Source organism: Rhinopithecus roxellana, chromosome 20 (genome assembly GCF_007565055.1).
Source record: "Rhinopithecus roxellana isolate Shanxi Qingling chromosome 20, ASM756505v1, whole genome shotgun sequence".
Classification (NCBI taxonomy): Eukaryota; Metazoa; Chordata; class Mammalia; order Primates; family Cercopithecidae; genus Rhinopithecus; species Rhinopithecus roxellana.
Genome location: NC_044568.1, coordinates 58,111,785 through 58,133,441, shown reverse-complemented (window position 1 = coordinate 58,133,441; position 21,657 = coordinate 58,111,785). Strand labels below are relative to the sequence as shown.

The 21,657-nt window shown below is 38.0% G+C and overlaps 1 long non-coding RNA gene across 2 annotated transcripts in view; it reads left to right on the top strand.

Annotated features, from left to right (window-relative positions):
- Positions 1-21,315, top strand: part of LOC115895246 — a 178,601-nt gene extending 157,286 nt beyond the window's left edge. For both annotated transcript variants that reach the window (XR_004055447.1, XR_004055448.1), the window contains one exon: positions 21,233-21,315. This is a non-coding gene — a long non-coding RNA (uncharacterized LOC115895246). The remainder of the gene's footprint in view (positions 1-21,232) is intronic.
- Positions 21,316-21,657: the final 342 nt, after the last annotated feature.

The window sequence follows — 21,657 nt, the reverse complement described above, 5'->3', positions numbered from 1 at the left end:
TGGAAGTACTGAAATCTCCACATTCTTAGTTTATTTCCTGCCTCTCCCATCTACCAGCTTTGGGACATGACCTCTCTGAGTTTCAAATCCTCCACTTGTAAAATGAGAACAATAATACTCACTTCTTGGGTTATTGTAAGGATAAAATAAAGTAAAAAAGAAAAAAGGTGAATTTTTTCATGTAGCCTACAGTCATTCATTAAAAAATGCCTGTTGCCTTCTGTTTTCATGCAGATACTGGGTATCCCCGTTGAGCATCTGTGCAACAGGCTAGAATGCGGTGGCACGATCTCAGCTCACTGTAACCTCTGCCTCGCAGGTTCAGAGGATTTTCCTGCCTTAGCCTCCTGAGTAGCTGGGATTACAGGCACGTGCCACCACATCGCATAATTTTTGTATTTTTAGTAGAGATGGGGTTTCACCATGTTGGCCAGGCTGGTCTTGAACTCCTGACCGCAAATGATCCGCCTGCCTCAGCCTTCCAAAGTGCTGAGATTACAGGCATGAGCCACCGCACCCGGCCTGTGCCAGCCTTTGTCAAGTCCTGATGGGAATTCAGTTGTGAAGTCCTCATGGCTCATTCACAGGCCCAGCTTCTCTGCAGGCTTTGTGAGACTGGGGCTGGGGCTCCCCACCCCACATTTCAGGTTTGCAGCTGGCTCCACGTTAGGCTCTGCTGATAGGTGGGGCTAGTGGCAGACTGCAGGACAATGGAGGGAGAAGGGATTTCGGCCTTCTCTTGGCTTCTGTTCCTCACAGCCTCACTTCACCTTGGCAATGACACTTCCTGCTTGCAGCAGGTGTTGACTCCAGGCTCCAGCCCGGACCACTTTGCACCTCTGTGGAGGCGCCAACACCAACAGGCAAGACCCTTTTCTCAGACTTTTGGGTCTCAGCTCCAAGGGACCCTGCCATGAGCCACAAGTCGGGAGGCAACTCAGAGGTCTGAGCCTCAGCCCTACCAGGCCTCTCCACTGAGCTTCTGAATTCTTGTATACCTAATATCACCCTAGAGCTGTCAGCAGCTGCATCCTACAGCTATTACTGAGGTATGGCCTCCGTGTTTCCTTTTTTTTTTTTTTTTTTTTGCTTTTTAAATCTTCCAGTAATTGTACAATCAGGTTCTTTTATTGAATTATTTAGCTAAAACACCTAATGTGTATTTGTATTTCCCTAACTAGATCCTTGCTGAAACAAAGGGTGAGGGTCAAAGGTTGTCACAGCTCATCCAAGGAACTTCATCCTTTCTCTTACTCAGTCCTATAGCAGCTTGCTTCTTCCCGTAGGACTCAACAACAACGCTCTCTCTTTCTCATTCTCTCTCTCTCTCTCTCTCGCTCTCACACACACACACACACACAGACCAACAACATGCCTGTTTCATGCCTCAGTCTTCCATTCAGAGGCTCTCAAACTCAGGCCCATGTAAAGGCCAGACCAGAAACCTCATCCATCCAGGTCCCTTTGTAGCCCTTTCAACAAACCCAAACTCCTCTTGGCAGCCACGGACAAGACAAACTTTATGTACTAAAATTGCTACCCTGGGGTCAGGAAACTTTCTTAGTAAAGTAAGCCTTAAAGAAATCCAACTAATTCTAGATAGCTTAAGACTTTTGGTTTTACCTCTGCTGGTCAAAAATGCCTTATTACATCAATACATGGAAGAAAAAGCTGTATTACACAAAGCAGAGACTGGTACATACCATCTATTGAAAGCTGAAACTTCAGCTAGCCCTATTGAAACCTCAAGGTAGTGGGTGTGGCATTTCTTTAGTTTTGTTTTTGTTTTTGTTTTAATTTAGCAGAGGTAGGATTTGAGCCCAGGGCTGTCGTCTGCTATCAATGGTCATTGCATCCCCCATCATGACATTCAGGACCACTCGCTAATCATCTGACCTTCCCAGGCCATTTGCAATATCCTTAGCTGTCTCTTTTTTCTCCTGTGTTTCGCATTTTTCCTAGAATGCTTCATTCTTCTCCTGTGCTTATCCACATTCACTTCTTCATTCAGAACCGAAGGTCTACTTTCAGCTGGGATCATGCATGCTTTTGATTTGAAGGTCAATCGTACACTGTCCTGTTTTAATCTGAAGCCAGTCCAGGTGTAACTTAAGTGTTCTCCCACTGTCTTGGAACTCAGTTTCATTAAGGAAAGGGTCTATGCCTGGCATTCTTTTATTGTTCTTAAAGAGCTGCACACGACAATTCTATATGCTGAGTGTTTCTTTGATCTAGTTAATATAAAATATTATTTTAGAAGTTAGAATAAATAAAATGTGAAAAAAAAAAAGCATCTCCAGATGAAAAAACTTTTGATTTATTCCGAGAGCTCCAAATCCCACTGTTTCTATGTTTTGGATACTAGTAAGCTCACAGATAAGTTTCATCTTCAATCTCCAAAGCTTCCCTTAGTCTAGATTCTCCGCTAAAATTACACGGCTTCCTTTCCATTCACCTCCCACTGTTCTCCTCTCAACCCATATATTTCCCAACCATTTCACTTTCTGTATCTTGAACTTTTACCTTCATTTTAATCATTTCATTATTTTATTGTATCTGTGGTTTTCTAAAAAAAAATGTATTTTTTAATAAATGTATTTTCCAAATATATTTTGGAATAAAACATGAAAATTCATTTTTTAGGAATGTATTTTCCAAATACATTTCAGAAATAAATGAAGTAGGAGGGGAAGCTGTACATGCAAAGTTTGGGTACGTGAAAAGATGGGCTGTATATTCATTAATTTGTGCAAACATAATTCTTTTATAAGTAAGAGCGTTCTGCTTAGAATTACTTCCTCCATGTAAATTATTCAATAGCCTTAATGATTGTAAGTAAAGTTTATTTTTCCAATATAAAAACAATTTCTACGTTTCCATTAAAACATATTAGAAAAACACCAAAAAAGAAAGAAAGAAACATAGGCTGCATAGTTTTAGCATCTAAAGACAACCACAAGGAGGACCTGCAGTAACTTTTCATACTAAGCTTTCACACAGCTGGCACAATGACAGTAAGTTACGCATGCACATATACCCTGCCTTTACCACTAAATACATATTCCAGATTTTTGGAAAACATACACAATTTATGATTTAAAATATTCGTTGTCAGAACAACACTGAAATAGATAATAACTAGAGATTTCCATTTGTGACTTACATGAAATAACAGGGACCAGCTATATCCTCTCACCTTAAATAATTAGAAAAAACTATTTAAAATTTATTTATTTATTTAATTATTTAAAAATTTATATATATAAAGTTTTTCTAATCACTTTGTAATTTTTTTATATCTATACATTTCTATAATTTTTTCACATATATAGTCAATAGTTTTTAGACGCTTATTAACCGAAGGCCTTATAGGGCTGTGATTCCTGAAAGAAGGTAAGAAAGTAATGTGAACTCTGTAATTTTAACAGATTACTGCCTGGGTTCATTTACCAGGACTAAGTACGGGATGAAGAACCTACACAGACTCAGCTCAGTCTTGCTGAGTTGCAGAGAAACAGAGGTCAGAGTTCAGAAAAGCCAAGGCAGTTGGAATTTGTGGGACAGAGTAAGAAGGCAAGGGAGGTAGATGGATAAAGAGCTCCAGAAATCCACAGGGGGTGCCCTTGAATCTTTGGCTGAGTATTAATTTATACATGAGTGAGAGGATGGGACCCAGGAGAGAAGTAGGCAGAAAAATTCCTGGAGCTCGCGCAGAACTGAAAATTGTTCGTCTTTCTACCAGCAGTGGGAAGAGATCTTGTTAAAACACAAGGCATTAAGTAGAATCGTCAGAAGGGACTTGCCTTAGTAGTAGAGCGAATTTAGCCCCAGACTAAATACTAACCTGCATAACAGAGTTTAAAAGTAAGCCTTAAAATTATCCAGCTAATTCTAAATAACTGAGAGCCATAACAATGGATTACAATTAACAATGTATTACAATGTTCTACGCTTAATTAATCTACTACAAAATTTCCACACATACAAAGAAACAGGAAAATATGACCTGTAACCAGGAGGAAATCAATCAATTGAGGCAGACTTAGAAATAATTGCTATTATGAACTGTTATTATAAAACAATTACTATTAAAAGATTCCATATGTTCAAGAAGGTAAAGGAAAATAAGTATGATGAAAAGAAAAATTGAATATTACATAAAAAACAGAACTTCCAGAAATGAAAATTACAATATCTTAAATGAAAAAAAATTACATAAGATTAACAGAATAGACACTAAAGAAGAAAAACTTAATGAACTTGCAGATATAGCGATAGAAAGTAAACAAATCAGAAAACAGATGGAAAAAATGAACAGTGGATAAGTAACTTCTGTAATAAAATATAAAGTAATCTAATATACAGATAACTGAATTCCAGGAAAAAGATGAATAAAACAGAAAAAAATAAAACAGCATTTGAAAATTCTACAAATTTGATGAAAATCATAAACCTACACATACAATAAGTTCAATAAACTTCAAGCAAAATAAGCCCAAAGAAAATCACACCAAGGTACATCAGTATCAAATGGCTGAAATCTAGAAATAGAAATAGAAACTTTAAAGTATCCAAAGAAATATGACACATTATGTACAGAAGAAAAAGATAAAACTTACATTAGTCGCTTTGTCAGAAATTATTAAAAAAAAGAAGATAAAAATTTGGATTTTCACAAATTAATGGAGAGTATAAGAACTTTTAATGTAACAAGTGTTTTCTCATTTTAAAAATAGTTGACTTTTCAAAGCAAAATAACAACTTCATTGTGGGATTTACTAGATTTATACAAATAAGGTATATTACAAAAATAGCACAATAGGTGACCAGGAAAAGTAAATTTTATAGTTGTAAGGGTCTTATACTATACATGAAGCAGTATAATATTTGAAGGTAGGCTGTAGTATTTTATATGTAGTATGCATATACAGTATTACACAGTATATATATGCATATATAGTATTTTATATACAGTATACACACTATATATAGTATTTTATGTATAGTCTGACACCCTACCCTTAAATATTGTGCCACTCCATATCTATATATGTATGTAGTACTATACTTCATATATATATAAAGTATGTATAGGCTGTAATACCATATATACATATAGTACAACAATTTCTTGGAAGGGAGATAAAGAAGTAGAACAATATGCCATAGTAGAGATAAAATAGAATGTTAAAATACTCAATCAGTTCAACAGGAGGCAGAAAAAATAATGAAGAAAGAAAAGAAGGAATAAATATAAAACAAATAGCAAGATGTCAGAGTAAAACTCAACCATATCAGGAATCACATTAGATGTAAATAACCTGTACACTCCAATTAAACATCAAAGATTGTCACTGGTATAAAAAAGCAAAACCCAATGTATTAGTCAAAGTTCTGCAGAGAAACAGAGCCAACAGGATGTATACACACACATATGTGTGTGTATATATATACGTGTGTGTGTAAATATACATATATGTATATTTATGTATGTATATATGTGTATATATGTATATGTGTGTATATATACATACGTATGTATATATGTGTATATATGTATATGTGTGTATGTATGTATATGTGTGTATATATGTATGTGTGTATACATATGTCTATGTGTATATATGTATATGTGTGTATACGTATGTCTATGTGTATATACATATGTATATGTGTGTATATACATATGTATGTATATGTGTGTGTATATACATATATACATATATGTATGTATATACGTGTATGTGTGTATATACATATAAATGTATATATACATATATGTGTGTATATACAGATATGTATATGTGTGTGTGTGTGTGTGTGTGTGTATAGAGAGAGAGAGAGAGATTTGCTTTAAGGAATTGGCTCATGTAATTATGGAAGCTGGTAATTCCAAAATCTGCAGAGCAGATGGCAGGCTGGAGACACAAGAAGAAATGATGCTGCAATATTGAATATAAAAGCAGTGTGAGGCAGTTACTTCTTCATTGGGGTACCTCAGTCTTTTCCCTTAAAGCCTTCAAAAGATTGAATGAGGCTTATCCACGATATAGAGGGTAATTTGCTTACTCAAAGTTTACTGATTTAAACATTAATCACATCTCAAAATACCTACACAGCAACATCTACCATGGCATCTGACCAAACAACTGGTACCATAGTATAGCTAATCTGACATATAAAATTAATCATGACACCTGATTATATGTTTCTAATACTCTAAACATAAAGCACATAGGGAAAAGCAAAAGGATGGTATAAGATGTATTGAGCAAATGGTAATTAAAAGAACGCTGGAGAGACTATATAAATTTCAGAAAAATTAGACGTCAGAACAGAGAATATGACTAGGAATAATAAAGTGGATTTTATAAGGTGAAGGGGGTCAATTCGTCAAGAGGACATAGCAACTCTAAATGTTTATGAACCTAAAGGAGAGTTTCAAATTTTATAAAGCAAAATATGATATAACTAAAATGAGGAATTGACAAGTCCACAATTATATTTGTAGACTTCGAGACTCCTGTCTCAGTAAATGATAGGATGAGTTGACAGAAAATCAGTAAGAATGGAGAACACAGTCAACCAACTCGACTTCCTTGACATTTGTAGATCGTTCTATCCGTCAACAGCATTATACACATTCTTTTTCAGTGCATATGAAATATTTGCCAAGATAAATGATATTCTGGGCCATAAAACAAGATTTAATAAATTTAAGTCAATTTTAACCATATGAAATGCCTTCTTTGGCTACAATAAAATTAATTAATGATAATAGCGTAACATATGGAAAATCCTTACGTTTGAAAATTAAACTGCAGTTTATTAAATAATTTATGAATCAAAGATGTAATAAGACAATGTAGATAATATTTTGAAATGAATTAAAATAAAAACAATGTATCAAAATCTGTGAGATGCAGCTCAAGCAGTACTTAGAGGGAAAATTATATCATTAATTGCTCACATTAGAAAAATAAAAGGTCTCAAATAAGTGACCTTACTTTCCTCCTTAATAACTTAGAAAAGCAAATTTTAAATAAGGACAGGAAGCAAGGAAATTAAAAAGATAAGAGCAATCATCAATAAAGTAGAAAAACAAAAAAAAACATAAAGAAAATTAATGAAACAAGAGCAGATTTTTGAAAAAAAATCTATACAATTGGTGAATCTTTAGCCAGACTGAACACGCACACACACACTCCACATGCTTGCCTATGTGTGTGCACATAAAAGAGAGAGCAAAGGGAAGGGGAGGCGGAAAGAGGAAGAGAAGACCCAAATTATTAATATAAAGTGCTAAAATAACAGATATTTCAAACATTAAAAGGGTAAGAGAATATTATGAACTTCACTTAAATAAATTTGATAACAGAGATAAAATGGACACATCTGTTGAAAGAAACAATCAGTTTCTTCAAGAATTAGCTAACCAAGATAGTCCCATGTCTAGTAAAGATATTTAATTTGTAATTTAAAACACTAATAATGACGTTTAAAAGAAAAATAGTTAATACCCTGAACTTTTTCAAAGTTAAAATTTCTCTGTTAACAAAAACTACTAAGACTGGGAGAATATATTTGTAAAACAGATACCTGATAAAGGAATCATAACCAGAACGTGAAAAATAAATATTCCAACTCAACAATTAAAAAAAAAAAAAAAACCTCTTAAAAAACGGGGACACTTGTCCCAAAGAAGAGAGATACAAATGAGAAATATGTATGTGAAATACTCACATCATTAGTTATTCGAAAAATACAAATTAAAATCACAAAAAGATACAACTATACAATTCACTAACATAGCAAAAATGTTACAAGTCCTGTGCTACCAATATTGGTAAGAATGTGGAACTATTGGAACATACATTCATATAAACTATTGGAACATACCTTTTTTAATGGCAAAACCACAATTACTTTTGCACCAATGTAATGCATTTAGTGCATAACCCAGGAATCCCATTCCTAGATATTTATCAGAGTTGAACAAAAATTTATGTTTATGCAAAGACTAGTACTGCTTATAGAGTAGTAAATCAAGTAGATATCATAGACGCTTTATTCAATATGGCCCATAACTAGAAACAACCCACACAATTGTCTACTGGTGAACAGGTGGTGATAGATCCACACAATGGAATATTATTCAGCAATAAGAGGGAACACATTATTGATAAATGCAATAGCATAATTGAATCTCCAAAGTGTTATATTAGGTGAAGGTAGTCAGACTCAAACACAACATATATTGGGAGTCTGAGGCAGATGGATTACAAGGTCAGCAGTTCGAGACCAGCCTGGCCAGCATGGTGAAACCCCCTCTCTACTAAAAATACAAAAATTAGCCGGGCATGGTGGTGCATGCCTGTAGTCCCAGCTACTCGGGAGGCTGAGGCAGGTGAATCGCTTGAATCTGGGAGGTGGAGGTTGCATTGAGCCGAGATTACACCACTGCACTCCAGGAGACAGAGAGAAGTTCTGTCTCAGAAAAAAAAAAAAAAAAAAAAAAAAGTAGGATCTGTTTATATGAAATTCGAGATTATGAAATTCTAAATACAATAAAATTAATGTCATGGAAAGTAAATCAGTGTTTTTCCAGGGGTGAGATGGGAGGAGGGAATAAACCACAAAAAGCATGAGGGAGAAAAAGAGGATACAGGGTAGTAGAAATGCCTTATTATGGAGATGGTTACATGGGGGAGTGGAAATGCCTTATTATGGAGATGGTTACATGGGGGAGTGGAAATGCCTTATTATGGAGATGGTTACATGGGGGAGTGGAAATGCCTTATTATGGAGATGGGTACACGACTGGATAAATTTATGAAAACTCATCAATTACACTCTCAGAATTTATGAATTCTATTAAAATATATGTATCCTATTATCACACACATGTATTTTACCTCAGTAAATATTATTCTAAACATACAACTTCTGTGTCAAAGACAAGTTGTATTTTTAGAATAATAATCTTTATATATTTATACATTTTATATATTTCTTCTTCATATAAAGAAAAAAATAAATCCCACTACTCAATAACATTCAGTAATTACAGAAATGGACAATGTACATATAGTGCTTCTCTCTCATGCCCAGTTACAATTTTTTTAGCAAAAATAACATGTTGGCATACATAAAGTACATTTGTACATATACTAACTCACATGCACATAAAGTAACTTTAATTGTTTAATAGTTCATCAAGTTGATGGGCCAAATTTTATTTAACCATTGTTTAGTTATTGGAAATTTAAATTGTTTATGCTTTTTCTGTATCATAAACGATGCTGTGATAAATGCTTTTGCACATAAAGGGTATTTTCTCTCAGATTTTAGAGCTGCAATTATAGAGACCAATTATGGTCTCTGTGGGGGCTTTGAATAAAATAAACTCTTTCTGTTCTAGGAAAATATGGTTCGAGATATGTGGTTGCCTGGAGCCACTGAATTAATCAGTAAATGACTGCGGACAAAATAGAGGTTTCATTCTCAGCTCTGGGCTCCTATAACTGATATAAAAATGATGAGAGCTAACATCAAGGAAGTACTTCTATTTATTAGGAATGTTGATATAAAGACGTGATTAGAAGGCACAGAGAAGTTAAGTGAGTTGTGCCAGGTAACAGAGCTAGTGAGTGACAGGGCTCAGATCGTGGACCATTCCAGCTTCCACTAAACTGCCTCTTGATGTTAGCTAATAAAATTTTTAAGCAATTCCACTAAAATAATTTCCACATGGAGGCATTTTTAGAGCAAAATGAATCTCTTACCAACATTTTCCTTCTTGTATTTTCTTTCTCTTATTGGGCACTGGGAAGCTCTTCCATTTTACTCGAAGACTTTGTGGCAATGGGCTAAAAGATAACGAGAGCTTAAATAATCAAAAGAAGAATGTGTTGCAGTCAAAATTCTAAGAAAAAGTGATCTAGCACCAGGGCCTAATAAATCCCTCCTGTGCTGGGCTTCAAAAACGTGCCGCAATGGAGTGCTGACATAAATCTCTGTGGATTTAGAGCTGACATTTCCCTGCATCGTGACACATCAGGAGGACAAACGGTGTAAATCCTCCTGTTGGAACTGGTGCCTTGTTTGTCTGCACAGCTTACTTCTCTGAGTCCCATCCTATGACACACAAAACTTGTTTCAGACACCTGTTCCCCAGACAGAACTTCGAACTGCTTGCAATGTCTTGAATCAGCAGAGATGATTTCAAGGAACTCACACCTTCATAAGCTTCTCCTGCTACCATCGTCCTCTTTTTCTCCATAATCTCATCTACTCTCATGGTTTTGCATACTTACTTTCTCTCTTTCCAACAAAATATCCACCCCAAGTCCCTCTTGGATGTTCAGACCTATACATCTCTGTCTTCCCCCATTTCCTGTTAGAAGTTTATAAACATCATACATTTTACGTAAGCCAAAGAATGCTCATAATTTTTACATTCTACCCCTAGCCTGGTTCTTTCCTATGTTCCCCCATTTCCTTGAGTGGTATCACTACCACTCATGTTACTCAGGTCAAAAACAAACAAACAAAAATGGTAATTGGATCTGATATTTCCTTTTCCTAACGTGAGCTGCATTGATTAAATCACCAACTTCTATCTCAATCTGACTGCTCGTTTCTATCTCTACTGCCCCTGCCTGGTCTTAGTCACCCTTCCCTCTTGCGTACACTTCTGCAATAGCCATTTGATGGATGTGCCACATCCCTTGTCATGTCTCCTACCAATCCATTCTCTCCTGGTCATTTTGAAACACAGATCTGACCATGTCACTCCATGGCTGAAACCCATTGATGGATTCCCATTGTCTGGAGGATAAAGTGGAAATCCACAGCACAGCCCACACCTGCATAATTGGTCTGGCTTCGGACTTCCTCTGCATCCTCACCTCACTCTCTTCTACTCAGCCACGCTGACCTCTTTCTCCTCCTTTGAACACACCAAGTTCGCCCCTTCAAGCTAACGCCCTTTCCTTACCTCTTCACCTAGTCAATCCATATTTATCCCATAGTTCTCAGTGCAAATGCCACTTCTTCAGAGGAGTGTTCTCTTACCACTAACTTTCCTGCCCTCATGTGGCCCATTGCATGTCCTTGTATTAGGTTGATGCAAAAGTAAGGTTTTTGTAATTATACTTTTAATTGCAAAAACCATAATTACTTTTGTACCAACCTAATACATGATTGCATTCATCATAACGGCATTTACATAGTCATTTTCATACCTCTTACCAATCACCTGACTCTATCCATAGACTGTAAGGTTCATGAAGGCAGGGTCTGCATCTTCCTTGTTTATCACTGAATCTCCAGAGCCCAAATCAGAGCCTGGCAACACAGAATGTTCTTTTCTAAATACATGTGGAACCAATGAAATCAGAAAAGCCTTGCCCTACACAGAGTGTGAAACAGCCCTAAGACTCACGACTGTTTCCACATTGGCTTGAAAGTCAACATGGCCTTGCTTCCTGGAGTTGGTGCCAGGAGAGGTCACCTCCCTAAAAGACGTGCTTTGCCTCCTCCTGACGGCTGTTACCCGTGGCCAGCAGAGCGTCAACTCTCCCACTCCCTGAGACTTTTCTGGGCAGAAGCATTTAGGCTCAACCCTTGCAGAAAAACTTAGTCGAGAAAGAAAAAATAAAGAGAAGAATGAGAAAGCTGCCTTTATTACAGCTAAACTGTTGGCTTAACTTCCTAAAATACCGTTGAATTTTCTTTCTGCATACAGCTGTGTTTATAGAAGGCAATATCATGTATGTAAATAAATTCAGATGCCGCTCGAGTTATTTTAAAACAATCAGTCTAACACTAATCAGCTTACTCAGAGACATAATCTTACCCTAAAAAAGTGACAAATCAGTACACAGTGTGCAGAGTAAAATACATGGAGGGTAAGTCGAATATAAATGTACGAATGTTGCCAGTGTCAGAATTTGAGGTTGGTCATCCCAGATGCATCAGGAAAGCAGCCTTCAACTTCTGCTTCCCATCTCATCCCAGCATCCCAGAGGTATAATGTGGACAAGAGATGTTATCCATAAATCTGTTCCCAATCTTCTAGGAAGGCCACACCCTTCCCCACTGCCATGCCTATACCGTTTCCTTTCCCTGGAATGTGTGGAACCTCCTGGCCATTCAGAAAGCAGCCTGTGTTTCAAGGCCTATCTCAATTTCTCTTCTTCTGTAAAGCACATTTTTCCATCTCATGTGCTCATTGCATCTGATATCATTATGAAAAATAACTGATGCTAATTCCTAGAAGTTATTCATCATGTGTGTCAGACACATCTGAATACTCTAAATGTGTATTCATTCAAAAAGGTTTTATTCTATGAACTCCTATTCTTAACACCCCATTTTACAGATTAAAAAACTGAGGCAATGAGTGACTAACAGCCTACCCAAACTCATATAGCTAGTAAATGGCTGAGTCAGGGCTCCAGTGACCCCTTCGCCTATAGCTACTATTAAGCTTGTCAACTGTCAGGCATCAAGTTGTATGTCTCACTAGATTATTTCCAAGCATCTGAAGAGAAATGTGGTTGCTTTAGAGATGTGGACACTGAGACTCAGGGAAGCAATGTAATTTGCTATTCTTATTTCTCAAAAAATAAGGGTTGGGGCTGGATCTAAATCCATGTCTATTTTACACCAATGTCTGGTTTCTTTCAAGAAAAAATATGTCCAGGCACTGGTTCAATTTTCCTCTAGTTATTCATACAAATAACTTCATCTTGAGGGCAACTGCCAACACATTATAGTTAAGCAACAAAGTTATTTGTTTTTTAAAGGGTATCATGTATGATACGAAGATAATTGTCTGGTTCCTCTTGAGACATTTATAGTCTAGCTGAGGACAAATTAATACTCATGAATTAGTAAGAAAACCTTAAGTACTAAGATTTCTGTGCTCGGTAACCCAACACAGACCTCAGAAGAGGGAGAAGTGAGGGCTGCAGGAATCCGGGCAGGTCCCTGGTGAAAGAATCACCCTGGATTGGAATCCCAGTTCTCTTTGTACCAGCTGTGTGAGCTTGGCCAAGTTTCCACACCTCCCTGAGCCTTTGTTTCATGAATAAACGTCTTGCCTCTTGGTGTTCTGCAGAGGAGTAAATGAGGCAAGTGGCAATGTCTGGTATGGTACTGGGTAGGCACAAAATCGATGCCAATCCCGCCTTTCTTTCCCTTTGATTAAACTTTTCACTACTGTCAAGGCTAATGAACAGACCAGGGCATTCACCAACACTCAGGTGTGTGTCCTGTGTGTATCCTTCAGAAAACTCCCTGCTCCCCATGTGGTAGACTCCAGGATCATCTCCTACAAGCTCTATAATCATTTAATTTTTGTAGGACAAGCTTGTCTGCGTGTCTGTCTCTCTCTGTCTCTCTCTCTCTGTGTTTGTGTGGGTGTGTTAGTAATTTCATAACATTAGAAATTTTTCAAAACTAACTGGCATACAGTAATCACTACTCAATTCATCCTGGGAATCTTGAGAACATGGACCCAAGAAGAGAAGCACATTTAGCAAACCTATTTTTACTATCCTTATCTATATTATTATGGCTATTTTCATTATTGTTACTATTTATGATATGATTACCATTTTATTTATTTATTTATTTATTTATTTATTTATTTTTGGGTGTTTTGTTTTGTTTTGTTTTGTTTTGTTTTGTTTTGTTTTGTTTTTTTGAGACAGGGTCTCACCCTATTGACTAGGTTGGGGTGCAGTGGCATGATCAGGGCTCACTGCAGCCTCAATCTCCCAAGCTCAAGTGATTCTCCCACCTCAGCCCCTAGAGTAGCTGGGACCACAGGCGTGCGTCACCATGCCCAGCTGAGTTTCATATTTTTAGTAGAGACGGGGTTTTGCCATCTTGCCCAGGCTGGTCTCCAACTCCTGGGCTCAAGCCATCCATCAGCTTGGCCTCCCTGTGTGCTGGGGCTACAGGCATGAGACACTGAGCCTGGCCTACTATTGCCATTTCTGAAACTTACTATTTTTATTTCCACTCCTATGAACACTACACCTACTACCATCGTCAGTCTACTAAAGCCCCTCTTCCTCCTTCTTCTCTTCTTTCTACTGCAACTGCCACCACTGCCATGCTATTAAAAATCCAGCTTATTCTTGTGCTGTAATAACTGCCATCAATACCACCTGATTACAACTCCTCCTCCTCATCTTACTACCACTAATACTAATACTACAACTACCACTCCCACCGACTCATCTTCCATCTCCTCCTACAGCTACCCCCATCATCTTGGAGTAACTTCTCCCCCTACTGCTGGCATTACTATACCTAACACTAGCATAGTATTACAGTTACTATTATTACCACTACTACAACTACCACTACCACCATCCTATTTTAATCCCTACTGACCCTACTAGTATAACTTCCACCAACACCACCCTACCACAGTTCTTACTCTTGATGCTATTACTGCTAATACTGTAACTACCATCACCCCCAGCCTGCAACTTCTCCTCCTTTTCTTCTCATGGTGATGACCACCACTACCCTCCTAGTAATACTGCTACTAGTATCTATTAGGTTTTTCTTTTATGCTTACTAAGAACCAAGCATTGTGCTGGACACTTTGCATGCATTTTTCATTTAGCCATCGTAACCATTTTGTGACATATATGTTTCTATCATTTTCATCTGGTGGATGAGTCAATAACGGCTTGCAGAGCTGAAATGACAGTCCCAGAGCCCCACCTGGAACTCACACTAGCGCTCTATGATCTCCAGACCTGTGCTCTTTCTAAACCTCTATGCTGCTTCCAGCCACCTTGGCTTGGACAATGTATTTCTAACTTTTCTCTTTTTCCAAATTCTTGTGCAGGGAGATGGGAAGTCCACCCAGTGGGGAAGGACAATGACTGGACACGGGGCAGCAGAGTAAACAGGAAGCTCACACAAAGCATCCAGCTGGCTGGGCAGCTTGTCTGCTGACCTTGGCCTCACTCATCCATCCTCCCCACATCCCCTTGAAAGAGCATGTCCACACCTGAGATAATCTATGCAGTGACATTCCCAGGTAGCTGTTTGCTGCCACTTGGATGACCGCAGACTGGATTGAAACTGACACGCAGATCAAAGAGTGGGTAACAAGTTGTCTTTTATTCACTCAGAATCTTTGTTGCCTGGGTCCTCTTCACCCTCCAGCCTCACCCCTGCAGCAACTGAACAGGCGTATTCTGTTTGTCGCTGGAAAATTAAAAAAAAAAAAAAAAAAAAAAAAAAAAAAAAGGCCTTGCCTGCCCATTCTTAACTCTATAGCAATTATTCTTCACGTGAATAATATAAAAGGCAAAAGCACTGGAGGATGCACACATTCATGCATTCAGTTAAATAATCATTGTTTTCAATGAAGATTTAGAAAGAATATAATTCATGCCAGAGCAGTGATGCTGAACAAAATGAAGCTTTCTTCCTTCCTGAAGCTCGCCTTGCTCTCATGGAGAATACAGAGACAAAGGCCAGTCCTCAACCACTGAGACGTCTTACCATGTGGTCCTCCCTTTAAGTCGAGAAAGGTCTCTCATCAGTGACTCGCTTTATGACGTCATGACCAAGCACAGGCGAACAATAAAAAAATGGGAGTTGGCATGATTTTCCACCCATCCTTCTTCCCTTCTTTCTTTATTCCCCATGTCCTTTCCTTCCTTCTCAATCTTAATTGAAGCTGATAATTGTTAGGATATTGACCCTGTGTACCCAAGTCCAGAAACTCCTACTCTGATTCATAAGGATGAGATGTTTATCTTTTCATTTAGAGGAGTCATTTAGAATGCAGATTCACTGTGAGGGATTTTTGTGTGTGTGTTTGTGTCATCTTTGGTCTTAAGGCTAAGTTCAAATCCTGACTCTGTAATCTGAGGTCAGTGATTTAACCTGTTTGAGCCATAACCGCTTACTCTGTAGAATGACAAAAATTGTTGCACCTAATTTGTAGGATTGTGAAGAGGGTTAGATAATATAATCTCAGATAATGTGAGAAGCAGGCTCACCTCACTGAAGCCAATGATGCTTAAGCTTTGAGGCCTTTCTCTTGCATAGGCTCTTTCCAAGACCCTAGAAATATTTAATGTTTGTAGTATTTAAAGCTTGTTAAAATTTATAATCTTCTCATTCTCAATAAATATTTACTTTCGTACCTAATTTTTGTATTATTTTTCCTGAAAAGAGTCCTCAAAGCATGTGATCTTCAGGCCCCATAAAACCTATACAATGTTTAGCTGAAGACCTGGCATATGGACAGCAATTAACTAAATGTTAGATGACAGCAATTCATTTTTCTAGAACTTCTTAAGAATTTTTGTATTAATGAACTAAAATCATGGAGGCAAAAGAAAAGAAAAAATGTCCTGATCATGATCAAGGTTGTTATTATTATTGTTATTAGTGATGTTGTTTGAAAAATACGATCATCACCTCTACAGGAAGTTAATAACTGGTGAGCTTTGCATTCGATATTCTGGTGCCTTGTGGCTAGAGTCACAGGATTTGTTTAGGGTCCCCAAAATAGAGAAAGACAACGAGTGCATTGGTAGTGGGAGAAAGAGGATTTCTAATCATCGATGTCCTGCTCGGTTAGATATTTTTCCATAGATTCATCTATCTGGACGTTTCCATTAATAATAAGTGCCCTTTTGAGGACCGTTACCAAGGGGCCCAGTTGCACCTCCCACCCACGTAGAGTGTATTCAGCTGTGTGTGTGTCTCTCCATTGTTTCTCACAACTGGAGTCTGAGAGACCGTCATCTGTCCCACTCTCCTCTGGACTGTGGTCTCATTTTTCTGCAGAGTTGAACTCTGGAGATAACATTGGTAAAAAATGTGAATACTTCAGGGCACATTAGAACAGTCTTTGTTTAAATTCACTCCCACCCCATTTCTCTGCAAGGAGCCTGGTGAGGGGGAAGGCGTGAACAAAGTGAAATGGCCAAGCTGCATATTTAAAATTCCATCAGTTCGATTTCTTTAATGCAAGACGGTCATTTAAAATCTTGCCCTGTTTGATAAATACCTGCATTTCAAGTAATTGTTAAGATTGTGTCTGTTTTTATTAGAACGTATTCGTCATTATTTGACAGTCGTTTCTAATCACATTTGTCATGTATTGAGTTTCCTTTATGAATACTGATAGCTCTTGGAATAGATGTTTATGAAGCCCCATTCATTCCTTGAGCACACACAGTATGCCTACCACCCAGGATACCATTTTTCTGGTCATTCAAAAATGAGAACATGAATAGCAAAAATGTGTGGGAGGTTTATCTTTAGACACAGAAACTAGAATTATGGGGAAGTTTTTGGAATTTTGAGAACAGATTTCTGTGCAGTCAATTCCATCAATTGTGCACTTGGGGAGTTTAGATATTCAGATAGTTTGAACACAATGCATTGACAAGTTTAGATTCAGAGTTATCCACTATATCAGTTCAGCTTGAATTCCTAGAACTGTGGGAAACTTAGCCAAGTTGTGTCTGAAGTCATTCGGCGAATAGATACCCATCCACTTATTTGACAAATAGTTATTTATGGTATTCATTCACTCTGTGGCTATTTATTCATTCAAGAGATGCTTATGCATACACTAATTTGATGAATAATTATGCTTTTTAATGGATATTTGTTAAATTTCTACTGTATATAAGAGAGAGATATAGAACTTCACAGCAGCTACATTATTGCCACCATGAGCCTACAAATGTGAGGACAGTCCCTGGTCCCCATGTCCCCTCACAGGAAGGCCATGTGCTTCAGCTACATTATCCCATGTGGCCTCACAGCCTCTGTGAGGTGGAAGAATGTTCTGGACCATGATGAGTCTCTCTGTTAACATTTTTTTTGTCTTTTAAAGTACATGCATGGAGAGTTTTCTATTTCCAAAGCTTTATACAGGATGTTCAAAATGAAAAAGACAAAGAAGACATCACTTCTATAAAAGCCTTATACCCCAGAGGCATGCCAGACACTCTGGGACTCAAGCTTGAATTTGGGAGGGAAGTGGGGATTGAGATGAATGAATGAATGAATGAATGAATGAATGAATGAATCAGGCTACATTTTGGAGCCAGACCTCTGTGCCTGATCCAGAAAGTAAGTAAGGCAGAGAAGACTTCTAAGAACAAGCGGAATCTCACCAAGCAGCTCACTCTGACTGCACACATTGGATTCCTCACCAATGCAGGGCTTAATTATCAAAAGAAGTGAGGTGAGCATTTTCCAAATCTTCCCGTGAGTAGCATGGGCTTAGTTTTGACCCATGGTGGCCCTCACCTATCATCACTGTAGATACTGCCTGGCTGGATATCAACCTCTCTGTCTGGTGGAGGAGGATCATGTGCACCCAACACTGGATTGTCTGCTGGGTTGATGCGTGCATTCACAAACATCAATTATAAGACTCAGACCCCTCCAAACACTTTCCATCATGCAAAAAGCTTATAATTAGGGAAGTATAATCATGAGCTTGGCACCTCTCAAAGGAGCACCTTTGCAAATTTCACATGCCCAGCAATATCTGTTAACCTGTTTGGACAAGGGATCAAGGTGCAATCTGCTCTAACTTGCTTCCTTTAAGGTGGGCGATGTTAAAACCAGGTAATATATCTAAACGCCCATGACTTAATTTATCATGCTCTACAAGCAAGTGAACCACAGGGGAAAGTATGGAGGAGTTGAAGTCAAAGAGTGAAAGCCAGATTTCCAATCTTCATTCTGCTCATTATATAAGCCTGAGCAAGCTCTCCGATGCTCAGTTTCCTCATCTGTAAAGTGGGGAGAAAGTCAAATCTACATGCTGGAGTTATTATTAGGAAGTTAGTACAGTCCTCGTAATGTCTCTGGAATGGCAACTGGCACATAGCAGATACTCTACAGGTGATGTTGATTATTATTTATAAAACACAATATAAGTTCTCCAAAAAGGACACACATTCCAAAAGCCACATTACTGCAAAATTACATGACACCTACTATTATCCAGTCCTTGCTAAACCTCTTTATTTGTTCTAAGGTTTCTTACACTCAAGTGAAAAAAGGACTCAGATGCTTCAGTTGGAAAAGAAACTCTTCATTAAGATAATTTGGCATTTCAAAAGAACACAAAATCATTTTCCAGTTTGATTTGGAGCCTAACATCAGTTAATTTCTCTTTGTTCTTCCCTTCTGGTTGTGCTCATGTCCCCCTTTGTGTGTGTACATTTGTCCAATGCAATCTAAGAAACAATCACCTTAATTGATCTGGCGTTAACCTCTAACAGCTTAAGACATAGGCTTTTTATCTATCGCTCAATCCTTGCTGCAGATGTAATTCCCTATAGTGCTTACATCTTTGTCACCCTCACCAAGGGGGTCCTTCTCCGGAAAGCATTTCAGTAAATAAATACTGCTGCAAACAAAACAGACCACTCAACCAAGAGGCCCCAGTGTTGCAGAAAAGCCTGGTTATGGTCTCATGCTTTACCTGGTGATGTACATAATGATAAATCTCGTACAGGTGTCACCGTTTTCAAGACCCCGGCAAGGATTGATGGCTTACAGTAGGCTGATCCATCATCCGAGGCAGCTGGCACCCTATCGGAATTTCAGGAATCTGTTCCCAATCACATTCACTGTTGGGTGACTCAGTAACGACCCTATTTGCGGTGCGTTACTGAAAATCAATGTGCCGCATTCAAGGTCAATGTACTGTTGGAAAACTCTTTAAGCACTGATGGATGGATTGTGCTCATTCAGAATAAATGTGAGAAGAAAGTGACAGCTGAGCATCCCACAGCCGCGCCAACTTTCAAAGGCAGATTTCCTACTTTATTGGGCAGTGGGATTCCCAGAGGGATGACATCACACATACCCTCTTGTTCTCTGTTTGGGGGAATGTGTCTGCATATGATCGTGTATCTTTCCACACACAATTAAAACATCAACGTGCAGAATCTCTGTGGAGATGTTTACCAGCCCAGTGCTTTAACAATCATTGCAAATCCGTTTGGAATCTAAGTATTTGATAGGAACAAAATCAAGGCCGAGCATTAAGTAGACTATTTAAAATGTGTGTCTTTGGAGAAATAATTTGGAAAGTAGCCAAAGACAAGACAGTCGTTTAATTCCGTTTATTCCACAAACACAACATCTCCAAAATGTACCATGCATTGAACCCAAGGTCAATGATGCAAAGATTAAATATTTGGAAAGTAACCTTTACTCCAGAAGTTTAAAGTTAAAGACAAGAGATAGATATACGACCAAATTATTAAGGGCAGTGAGATACCTGTGCACAGACATATAGACGAAGTTAAGTGTATAATGATATATATAAAATGAGAGCATGAGAGAGAGTTGTCTGTTCTCCCTGGAGGCATTTACCCACTGGAATGGTTGTGATTAACACCTAGAAAAGTGGAAAAAAAGTAAGCTGAGGTTTGCTTATTGAGTTCTGGTTTTCAGTATATTTAAATATTTTTTAAAAAGAGATCGTCAAAGTGGTGAAGTAACCTTTTAAGTAAGAGACGTTGGGATATAAAATAGTTGAGATTTTATCACTATAACACTTTCGTCCTGGTGACCTGTTTATCAACCAAGCAGAGATAATCCTTGACCAAACTTCTCCATGTTCTCAGTGTTTTCCAGTGGAAAGTCAGAAACATTTCCGGGGGAAAATTATAAAATGTGTATTTTATCTCCTTGGATGGAGAATAAATTTTACTAAAGTTTTTCTCTTCTCCTTCTTTCTCCTTCTCCTCCTCCTCTTCCTCCTCCTCCTCCTCCTCCTTCTCCTCCTCCTCCTCCTCCTCCTCCTCCTCCTCCTCCTCCTCCTCCTCTCTCTTCTTCTTCTTCTTCTTCTTCTTCTTCTTCTTCTTCTTCTTCTTCTTCTTCTTCTTCTTCTTCTTCTCTCTCTCTCTCTCTCTCTCTCTCTCTCTCTCTCTCTCTCTCTCTCTCTCCCCCTCTCTCTAATTATTAGCTTCCAAAAGGAAAATACGATGTATTGCCTATGGAATACATACAAGAAAAATGTGGTAGCTGATAAACAGTACAAGTGATTTGAGGACTATTTGGAAATGGTTAATTTAAACAAAATGATGATCCCAAAGACATCAAGAGTGGATGCAATGGTAGACATTTCCTGGTTCTCAATAATCAGGTTGGATCAACTTAATAATATGTTTGTATGTTTTTCTTCTCTTTATAGGCAATGACTGAGTCACCTGTAACGTCTAGCGCCTCGAATGATACCTAGCATGTAATCACTGCTGAATAAAGGGCTGTGGATGAATGAATAAGCGAGTAAATGGGTGCATGAATTAGAAGCATGGATAAGCCACAAGGGAGGCAACTGTATTTTTCTGTTGTGTGGAAACTGCCTTTAGCATTCATTCGCTTAGAAGTCTTTGTGTGTGTGTGTGTGTGTGTGTGCGTGCACGCGCAAGTGCGTGTGTGCATGTGCTCTAAGTTTCCTTTATCCAATCTTCCCACCTGCATCAATAATTCTGCCTGGTGACATCATTTCTCTGTAAAGCTTTAGCTGTCTCATCTCCTGCTTGCGGTGATCATATGAGTTGATAGTTTCACTCTTTCTACAAATTGGGGTTCCCCAGCTTCCTTTTTATTTGACAA